This window comes from Panulirus ornatus, chromosome 24 (assembly GCF_036320965.1).
Source record: "Panulirus ornatus isolate Po-2019 chromosome 24, ASM3632096v1, whole genome shotgun sequence".
Lineage (NCBI taxonomy): Eukaryota > Metazoa > Arthropoda > Malacostraca > Decapoda > Palinuridae > Panulirus > Panulirus ornatus.
In genome coordinates, this window is record NC_092247.1 from 13,363,303 (window position 1) to 13,374,367 (window position 11,065).

The 11,065-nt window shown below is 46.4% G+C and overlaps 1 protein-coding gene across 1 annotated transcript in view; it reads right to left on the reverse strand.

Moving 5' to 3' along the window:
• LOC139757129 (uncharacterized) overlaps positions 1-1,339 on the reverse strand; it is a 98,495-nt gene extending 97,156 nt beyond the window's left edge. Inside the window, exon 1 of the mRNA XM_071677231.1 lies at positions 1,132-1,339. The gene's annotated coding sequence lies outside the window, so the exon portion shown is untranslated. The remainder of the gene's footprint in view (positions 1-1,131) is intronic.
• Positions 1,340-11,065: the final 9,726 nt, after the last annotated feature.

The following is an 11,065-nucleotide window of genomic DNA, read 5'->3' on the forward strand; positions in this document are numbered from 1 at the left end:
ACCTCACCAGTTTCGGCCGTTGGTTTTGCATCAACTGCAAACCATCCAACGTAGGGACTTATCACCACTTGTAACTCATTAACATAAACTGAGCAGCACCAGCACTGGACACAGGAGGCAAAAAAGAGGGAAATAAATCCTGTGACTGGTCGAAATAACCAGGCAAGAGTGCATCGACCAGATGAATCACCTCCGGCCCCTCGACCAGTCACAAGCCAGGCAGGCAGGAGTGTGTCGACCAGATGAATCACCTCCGGCCCCTCGACCAGTCACAAGCCAGGCAGGCAGGAGTGCATCGACCAGATGAATCACCTCCGGCCCCTCGACCAGTCACAAGCCAGGCAGGCAGGAGTGTGTCGACCAGATGAATCACCTCCGGCCCCTCGACCAGTCACAAGCCAGGCAGGCAGGAGTGTGTCGACCAGATGAATCACCTTGACCTTCTTCCAAGATGGTCAGCCTTCCCTCATCAAAAAAAAAAAAAAAAACTCATAATTTTACAGCTTAAATACTTCCATCAGCGTTCGTTCCACCCCCATCAAGAGACATTGACCTCATATCTCACATCTGTCATTTGCATATCATGCAATAAGGTATCGAAGGCTTTTACCTAATGGGGACAGATATGAACCACTCACCCTTACCTCCACAGCATCATCTACCCTAACTTCTCTCAGAAATCGAGTTGATATCACCTCTAAGTCCTGGCTGACTGTGCCAGTCAGAGCTAACTTAATTGTAATCGAAATCATTCAGTATTTCTATTTGATTTGTATCTGTCTATTTGTATGTATTTGAATGTGTGTCTGTATATGTGTGCTTTTGCTTACATTTGTAAGGTCACGTGAGTGTTGGTGTGTGGATGTGTAAGTTTATGTTTGTGCATACTTGTACTTGTGTGTTTGTATGTCTGTGTGTGCGCGTGTGTGTGTGTGTGTGTGTGTGTGTGTGTGTCTGTGTGTGTGTGTGTGTGTCTGTGTGTGTGTCTGTGTGTGTGTCTGTGTCTGTGTCTGTATGTGCGTTTGTAAGAAGTGTGTTTACATGTATGGCTATGTATGTGATTGTCAGTGTTCGTGAATTTATATAAATGTGTGTTTCTGTTTTCGTGTATTCAGTCGTATGTTTACTTACTGATTGAATACCAAACTCGAAACCTTTCAAGCAGAGACCATTGTTCTTGACGCAAAGCTCAGCAACGCACGTACAACCCAGGTTTGTGTCCACACTGATCTGTCTGACTCTCCACGCCCCACCAGCGGGCCGCACCAGACACCAGACGTCATCTACATGAATCACTTCCAGCGCCTCGACCAATCATAGGCCAGGTAGGGAGCGTGTCTACCAATAACCTCAATTCCTTGACCAATCACAAAGAAGACAGGAGGGCGGCTCCTAAACAAATCACTTTAAATTTCTCGACCAATCACAAAATAGGAAGGAGGGCGTCGACCAGATGAATCACCTCGAACCCCTCGACCAATCACAAATCAGGTAGGGAGCGTGCCTACCATATATATCGTTGTACACAGATATTCTATGTCATCAAGCGAGACTGAAAAGACATATATGTAGTTTTCGTGACAGTCCAGAGAAATTAGTGTAGATCATGTTGCCTACTTTCCTATGGTAAGATGAACAGACATGGCCCGGGAATGTAAACAAAAAATCGAAATTTTTCGTACTTTCCATTTGTGTACACACACACACACAAACACACACACAAACACACACACACACACACATACACACACACACATACCTCCGCGGTGTAGTGGTGAACGTAACCCATGCACGGAGTGCCTAGGATCAAACCTGCTTAGGTTCGAATCCTGGTTGCAGCAGCCAGTCCACAGTCCACCTAGCTGTTCACCCTCCCCTCGGAAACCGGCCGATAAAAGGGATACCCAGCATAGGCTAGGGTGTGTGTGTGTGTGTGTGTGTGTGTGTGCATACATAAATAGGAGTATAGACATGATACACATATACATGGTTAAAAGACTGGGCAACGCAAGCGTAAAACTCTCTCGCACAACACATAAATAGTAATCTCTCTCTCTCTCTCTCTCTCTCTCTCTCTCTCTCTCTCTCTCACACACACACACACACACACACACACACACACGCACGCACAGAATGCAGCTCCTCCCTGATCTTGAGCTCTTTTAAGATTCGTTTACTAGTTACTATCTAGACCTCCCAGTTGTGTAATACTTGTAATACCTCAACTGTGTATTTTCAGCCGAATGGCTGCTTAAAAGCAACAATTCGTTATCTATCTACTTTCATATCTAGTTATCTAAACCGTTATCTATCTACTTTTATATCTAGTTAACTAAACCGTTATCTAACTACTTCTATAATTAGTTATCTAAACCGTTATCTATCTACTTCTAAATTTAGTTATCTACACACAAGAGGACGGAGCATTCCCGCCAACGCCACAGGCAAGCCAAAAATGTAAAAGCTGATGGCAATGTCAGACGGAGAGGAATGTAAGTAAACTCAGATGGCTTGGTCGTAACTGCTAGAGAGCCGGCATCTAAGGATCGTATAAGGGAAAGCGAAGCGGCGCAGCTGATGCTGTTGAAGTTGGGGAAACAAAGCTGATCCAAGAGATAAGATCTCACATGTTGTTAGTATATCCACGACGCTTCAAGGTTCTCCTTGTGTCCGTATGTCCACGACGCTTCAAGGTTCTCCTTGTGTCCGTATGTCCACGACGCTTCAAGGTTCTCCTTGTGTCCGTATGTCCACGAGTCTTTAAGGTTCACCTTGTGTCCGTATGTCCACGACGCTTCAAGGTTCTCCTTGTGTCCGTATGTCCACGAGTCTTTAAGGTTCTCCTTGTGTCCGTATGTCCACGACGCTTCAAGGTTCTCCTTGTGTCCGTATGTCCACGACGCTTCAAGGTTCTCCTTGTGTCCGTATGTCCACGAGGTTTCAAGGTTCTCCTTGTGATCGTATGTCCACGAGGTTTCAAGGTTCTCCTTGTGTTCGTATGTCCACGAGGTTTCAAGGTTCTCCTTGTGTTCGTATGTCCACGAGGTTTCAAGGTTCTCCTTGTGTTCGTATGTCCACGAGGTTTCAAGGTTCTCCTTGTGTCGTATGTCCACGAGTCTTTAAGGTTCACCTTGTGTCCGTATGTCCACGACGCTTCAAGGTTCTCCTTGTGTCCGTATGTCCACGGACGCTTCAAGGTTCTCCTTGTGTCGTATGTCCACGAGGTTTCAAGGTTCTCCTTGTGTCCGTATGTCCACGAGTCTTTAAGGTTCACCTTGTGTCCGTATGTCCACGAGGTTTCAAGGTTCTCCTTGTGTTCGTATGTCCACGAGGTTTCAAGGTTCTCCTTGTGTCGTATGTCCACGACGCTTCAAGGTTTCCTTGTGTTCGTATGTCCACGAGGTTTCAAGGTTCTCCTTGTGTCGTATGTCCACGAGGTTTCAAGGTTCTCCTTGTGTTCGTATGTCCACGAGGTTTCAAGGTTCTCCTTGTGTCGTATGTCCACGAGGTTTCAAGGTTCTCCTTGTGTCGTATGTCCACGAGTCTTTAAGGTTCACCTTGTGTCCGTATGTCCACGAGGTTTCAAGGTTCTCCTTGTGTTCGTATGTCCACGAGGTTTCAAGGTTCTCCTTGTGTCGTATGTCCACGAGGTTTCAAGGTTCTCCTTGTGTCCGTATGTCCACGAGGTTTCAAGGTTCTCCTTGTGTCCGTATGTCCACGAGGTTTCAAGGTTCTCCTTGTGTCGTATGTCCACGAGGTTTCAAGGTTCTCCTTGTGTCCGTATGTCCACGAGGTTTCAAGGTTCTCCTTGTGTTCGTATGTCCACGAGGTTTCAAGGTTCTCCTTGTGTTCGTATGTCCACGAGGTTTCAAGGTTCTCCTTGTGTCGTATGTCCACGAGGTTTCAAGGTTCTCCTTGTGTCCGTATGTCCACGACGCTTCAAGGTTCTCCTTGTGTCGTATGTCCACGAGTCTTTAAGGTTCACCTTGTGTCCGTATGTCCACGAGTCTTTAAGGTTCACCTTGTGTCCGTATGTCCACGACGCTTCAAGGTTCTCCTTGTGTCGTATGTCCACGACGCTTCAAGGTTCTCCTTGTGTCGTATGTCCACGAGGTTTCAAGGTTCTCCTTGTGTCGTATGTCCACGACGCTTCAAGGTTCTCCTTGTGTCGTATGTCCACGACGCTTCAAGGTTTCCTTGTGTTCGTATGTCCACGAGGTTTCAAGGTTCTCCTTGTGTTCGTATGTCCACGACGCTTCAAGGTTCTCCTTGTGTCCGTATGTCCACGAGGTTTCAAGGTTCTCCTTGTGTCGTATGTCCACGACGCTTCAAGGTTCTCCTTGTGTCCGTATGTCCACGACGCTTCAAGGTTCTCCTTGTGTCCGTATGTCCACGAGGTTTCAAGGTTCTCCTTGTGTCGTATGTCCACGAGGTTTCAAGGTTCTCCTTGTGTCCGTATGTCCACGAGGTTTCAAGGTTCTCCTTGTGTCGTATGTCCACGACGCTTCAAGGTTCTCTTGTGTTCGTATGTCCACGACGCTTCAAGGTTCTCCTTGTGTCGTATGTCCACGAGTCTTTAAGGTTCACCTTGTGTCCGTATGTCCACGACGCTTCAAGGTTCTCCTTGTGTCGTATGTCCACGACGCTTCAAGGTTCTCCTTGTGTCCGTATGTCCACGACGCTTCAAGGTTCTCCTTGTGTCCGTATGTCCACGACGCTTCAAGGTTTCCTTGTGTTCGTATGTCCACGAGTCTTTAAGGTTCACCTTGTGTCCGTATGTCCACGAGTCTTTAAGGTTCACCTTGTGTCCGTATGTCCACGACGCTTCAAGGTTCTCCTTGTGTCCGTATGTCCACGACGCTTCAAGGTTCTCCTTGTGTCGTATGTCCACGACGCTTCAAGGTTCTCCTTGTGTTCGTATGTCCACGAGTCTTTAAGGTTCACCTTGTGTCCGTATGTCCACGACGCTTCAAGGTTTCCTTGTGTTCGTATGTCCACGAGTCTTTAAGGTTCACCTTGTGTCCGTATGTCCACGACGCTTCAAGGTTCTCCTTGTGTCCGTATGTCCACGACGCTTCAAGGTTCTCCTTGTGTCGTATGTCCACGAGGTTTCAAGGTTCTCCTTGTGTTCGTATGTCCACGAGGTTTCAAGGTTCTCCTTGTGTCGTATGTCCACGACGCTTCAAGGTTCTCCTTGTGTCCGTATGTCCACGAGTCTTTAAGGTTCACCTTGTGTCCGTATGTCCACGACGCTTCAAGGTTCTCCTTGTGTCGTATGTCCACGACGCTTCAAGGTTCTCCTTGTGTCGTATGTCCACGAGTCTTTAAGGTTCACCTTGTGTCCGTATGTCCACGAGGTTTCAAGGTTCTCCTTGTGTCGTATGTCCACGAGGTTTCAAGGTTCTCCTTGTGTTCGTATGTCCACGAGTCTTTAAGGTTCACCTTGTGTCCGTATGTCCACGAGGTTTCAAGGTTCTCCTTGTGTCGTATGTCCACGAGGTTTCAAGGTTCTCCTTGTGTCGTATGTCCACGACGCTTCAAGGTTCTCTTGTGTTCGTATGTCCACGAGGTTTCAAGGTTCTCCTTGTGTCGTATGTCCACGACGCTTCAAGGTTCTCCTTGTGTCGTATGTCCACGACGCTTCAAGGTTTCCTTGTGTTCGTATGTCCACGAGGTTTCAAGGTTCTCCTTGTGTTCGTATGTCCACGAGTCTTTAAGGTTCACCTTGTGTCCGTATGTCCACGAGTCTTTAAGGTTCACCTTGTGTCCGTATGTCCACGAGGTTTCAAGGTTCTCCTTGTGTCCGTATGTCCACGAGGTTTCAAGGTTCTCCTTGTGTCGTATGTCCACGAGTCTTTAAGGTTCACCTTGTGTCCGTATGTCCACGAGGTTTCAAGGTTCTCCTTGTGTCCGTATGTCCACGAGTCTTTAAGGTTCACCTTGTGTCCGTATGTCCACGAGGTTTCAAGGTTCTCCTTGTGTCCGTATGTCCACGACGCTTCAAGGTTCTCCTTGTGTCCGTATGTCCACGACGCTTCAAGGTTCTCCTTGTGTCGTATGTCCACGACGCTTCAAGGTTTCCTTGTGTTCGTATGTCCACGAGGTTTCAAGGTTCTCCTTGTGTCCGTATGTCCACGACGCTTCAAGGTTCTCCTTGTGTCGTATGTCCACGACGCTTCAAGGTTCTCCTTGTGTCCGTATGTCCACGACGCTTCAAGGTTCTCCTTGTGTCCGTATGTCCACGGACGCTTCAAGGTTCTCCTTGTGTCGTATGTCCACGAGTCTTTAAGGTTCACCTTGTGTCCGTATGTCCACGAGGTTTCAAGGTTCTCCTTGTGTCGTATGTCCACGACGCTTCAAGGTTCTCCTTGTGTCGTATGTCCACGAGTCTTTAAGGTTCACCTTGTGTTCGTATGTCCACGACGCTTCAAGGTTCTCCTTGTGTTCGTATGTCCACGAGGTTTCAAGGTTCTCCTTGTGAACGTATGTCCACGACGCTTCAAGGTTCTCCTTGTGTCCGTATGTCCACGAGTCTTTAAGGTTCACCTTGTGTCCGTATGTCCACGAGGTTTCAAGGTTCTCCTTGTGTCCGTATGTCCACGACGCTTCAAGGTTCTCCTTGTGTTCGTATGTCCACGAGGTTTCAAGGTTCTCCTTGTGTTCGTATGTCCACGAGGTTTCAAGGTTCTCCTTGTGTTCGTATGTCCACGAGGTTTCAAGGTTCTCCTTGTGTTCGTATGTCCACGAGTCTTTAAGGTTCACCTTGTGTCCGTATGTCCACGAGGTTTCAAGGTTCTCCTTGTGTCGTATGTCCACGAGGTTTCAAGGTTCTCCTTGTGTTCGTATGTCCACGAGGTTTCAAGGTTCTCCTTGTGTCGTATGTCCACGACGCTTCAAGGTTCTCTTGTGTTCGTATGTCCACGAGTCTTTAAGGTTCACCTTGTGTCCGTATGTCCACGAGTCTTTAAGGTTCACCTTGTGTCCGTATGTCCACGAGGTTTCAAGGTTCTCCTTGTGTCGTATGTCCACGAGTCTTTAAGGTTCACCTTGTGTCCGTATGTCCACGAGTCTTTAAGGTTCACCTTGTGTCCGTATGTCCACGACGCTTCAAGGTTCTCTTGTGTTCGTATGTCCACGAGGTTTCAAGGTTCTCCTTGTGTCCGTATGTCCACGAGTCTTTAAGGTTCACCTTGTGTCCGTATGTCCACGAGGTTTCAAGGTTCTCCTTGTGTTCGTATGTCCACGAGTCTTTAAGGTTCACCTTGTGTCCGTATGTCCACGACGCTTCAAGGTTCTCCTTGTGTCCGTATGTCCACGAGGTTTCAAGGTTCTCCTTGTGTCGTATGTCCACGAGTCTTTAAGGTTCACCTTGTGTCCGTATGTCCACGAGTCTTTAAGGTTCACCTTGTGTCCGTATGTCCACGAGTCTTTAAGGTTCACCTTGTGTCCGTATGTCCACGACGCTTCAAGGTTCTCCTTGTGTTCGTATGTCCACGAGTCTTTAAGGTTCACCTTGTGTCCGTATGTCCACGAGTCTTTAAGGTTCACCTTGTGTCCGTATGTCCACGACGCTTCAAGGTTCTCCTTGTGTCGTATGTCCACGACGCTTCAAGGTTCTCCTTGTGTCGTATGTCCACGACGCTTCAAGGTTCTCCTTGTGTTCGTATGTCCACGAGTCTTTAAGGTTCACCTTGTGTCCGTATGTCCACGACGCTTCAAGGTTTCCTTGTGTTCGTATGTCCACGACGCTTCAAGGTTCTCCTTGTGTCGTATGTCCACGAGGTTTCAAGGTTCTCCTTGTGTCCGTATGTCCACGACGCTTCAAGGTTCTCCTTGTGTTCGTATGTCCACGAGGTTTCAAGGTTCTCCTTGTGTCCGTATGTCCACGAGGTTTCAAGGTTCTCCTTGTGTCGTATGTCCACGACGCTTCAAGGTTCTCCTTGTGTCCGTATGTCCACGAGGTTTCAAGGTTCTCCTTGTGTCGTATGTCCACGAGTCTTTAAGGTTCACCTTGTGTCCGTATGTCCACGAGTCTTTAAGGTTCTCCTTGTGTCCGTATGTCCACGACGCTTCAAGGTTCTCCTTGTGTCCGTATGTCCACGACGCTTCAAGGTTCTCCTTGTGTTCGTATGTCCACGACGCTTCAAGGTTCTCCTTGTGTTCGTATGTCCACGAGGTTTCAAGGTTCTCCTTGTGTACGTATGTCCACGACGCTTCAAGGTTCTCCTTGTGTCCGTATGTCCACGAGGTTTCAAGGTTCTCCTTGTGTCCGTATGTCCACGACGCTTCAAGGTTCTCCTTGTGTTCGTATGTCCACGAGGTTTCAAGGTTCTCCTTGTGTTCGTATGTCCACGACGCTTCAAGGTTCTCCTTGTGTTCGTATGTCCACGACGCTTCAAGGTTCTCCTTGTGTCCGTATGTCCACGACGCTTCAAGGTTCTCCTTGTGTTCGTATGTCCACGAGTCTTTAAGGTTCACCTTGTGTCCGTATGTCCACGAGTCTTTAAGGTTCACCTTGTGTCCGTATGTCCACGACGCTTCAAGGTTCTCTTGTGTTCGTATGTCCACGAGGTTTCAAGGTTCTCCTTGTGTTCGTATGTCCACGAGGTTTCAAGGTTCTCCTTGTGTCAGGAAACTGATGACTGTACGTTAATAAATAGGAATTAATGGTTTGGCTTGAAACTGATTAAACGTAACAAGTTGTCTTTATCTGTTTACTCTTACTACACTAATCCATGGGTCCTTGCTTTGTATTTCAATGGTACATATGTTTAAAGTAAGGCATACGATGAAATTATCAATGATAATATTACGGCCAGGTATTTAGAATTAGTTGTTGTAGCTGGCGGTCTTCTGTAACCAGAAGCAGCAGACTCTCGATTGAAAGAATTAATTGAAGATCTGCTAAATGTGAGCGACACTGATGATAATGGTGATCCACCAGAAGTGACTGGGGAAATGGAAGAGAATCTGAACAAAGTCATGTTACCGGAGATACGTACTGAGGAGAAAGAAAGGAGCTCTCAATGCGATGAAAAATGAAATGGTGAGGGTGACAAAATACCAGTAGATACCATTAAAGCAGCTGGTCCAATCCAAATGAAAAAGCAAAAATGGCCTCAACATATTCTGCATGGAAAGGACACCCTCAGACTGGTATGAAGCTCCTGTTTGTCCAGTATATACGAGAGAAGGAAAGCAGAACTGGATGAAGAGATAATATAACACCGATTAGCAGAAAAGGCAAATTATAAGTTAGGGAAATTATCAACATGGTATTCGACTTCATAGAGGCTAATAGTTTGGGTTTTATCCTGAAGATCATATTAGAAAGATGTTCAGTATGAGACCAGAGGAGTTGCATGGCTTTTACTGATTTAGCTGTCATGTATAATGCAACGACACCGCAGCTCCCTATCCACATCCAGGCACTACAGACCTCTCCATGGTTTGCCCCAGGCGTTCCACATGTCCTGGTTCAATCCATTAACAGCATGTCAACCCGGTATACCACATCGTTCCAATTCATTCTATTCCTTGCATGCCTCTCACCCTCCTGTATGTTCAGGCTCCGATTGCTCAAAATCTTTTTCACTCCATCCTTTGTCCTCCAATTTAGTATCCCACCTCTCCTTGTTCCCTCCACATATATCCTCTTTGTCATTCCTTCCTCACTCATTCTTTCCATGTGTCCTAACCATTTCAACACACCCTCTTCTGTCCTCTTAACCACACTCTTTTTATTTCCAAACTCTCTTTTATTACTTACTTGATCAAACCACCTCATTTGCAACAAATCCACTATTCTCTGTACAACCCTATCTATAGCCCAAGCCTCGCAACCACGTTATATTGTTGGAACTACTATTCCTTCAAACATACCCACTTTTGCTCTCCGAGATAACGTTCTCTCCTTCCACACATTCTTCATCGCTCCCAGAATCTTCGCCCCCTCCCCCACCCTGTGACTCTCGCTTCTATGGTTCCATTGACTTCTAAGCCTACTACCAAATATCCAAAACAACTTCACTTACTTCAATTTTTCTCTATTCAAACTTACATCCCAGGTAACTTGTCCCTCAACCCTACTGATCCATATAAGCTTGCTCTTATTCACATTTACTCTCAGCTTTCTCCTTTCACACACTTTTCCAAACTCAGTCACCAACTTCTGCAGTTTCTCACTCGAATCAGCCACCAGAGCTGTATCATCTGCAAACAACAACTGACTTACTTCCCAGGCCCTCTCATCCCTAACAGACAGCATACTCTCCCCTCTCTCTAAACTCTTGCATTTACCTCGCTAACCACCCAATCCATAAACAAATTAAACAATCATGGGAACATTACACACACCTACCAACATTCACTGGGAACCAATCACTCCTCTCTTCCTACTCCTACACATGCCTTACATCCTTGGTAAAACAAAATTTCACTGCTTCTAACAGCTTACCTCCCATACCATATACTCTTAAGACCTTAATATAAAAGCATCTCTATCAACACTATCATATGCCTTCTCCATATCCATAAATGCTAAATACAAATCCATCTGTTTTTCTAAGTATTTTTCACACACATTCTTCAAAGCAAATACCTGACCCACACATCTTCTATCATTTCTGAAACCACACTGCTCTTCCCCACTCTGATACTCTGTACATGCCTTCATCCTCTCAATCAATACCGTCCCATACAATTTCCCATGAGTACTCAACAAACTTATGCCTATGTAGTGTGAAAAACGACCTATATCCCCTTTCCCCTTAAACAATGGCACTGTGCATGCATTCTGCCAATCCTCAGGCACTTCACAATGATCCACACATACAGTGAATATCCTTACCAACCAATCAACATAGTCACCCCCTTTTTTAATAAATTCTACTCCAATATCACTCAAACCTGTCACCTTGCCGGATTCACCCCTTTTTAACAAATTCTACTGCAATATCACTCAAACCTGTCACCTTGCCGGATTCCATCTTCTTCAAAGCTTTCACCAACTCTTCTCTCTTAACCAAACCATTCTCCCTGACCCTCTTTCTTCACACACCACCCT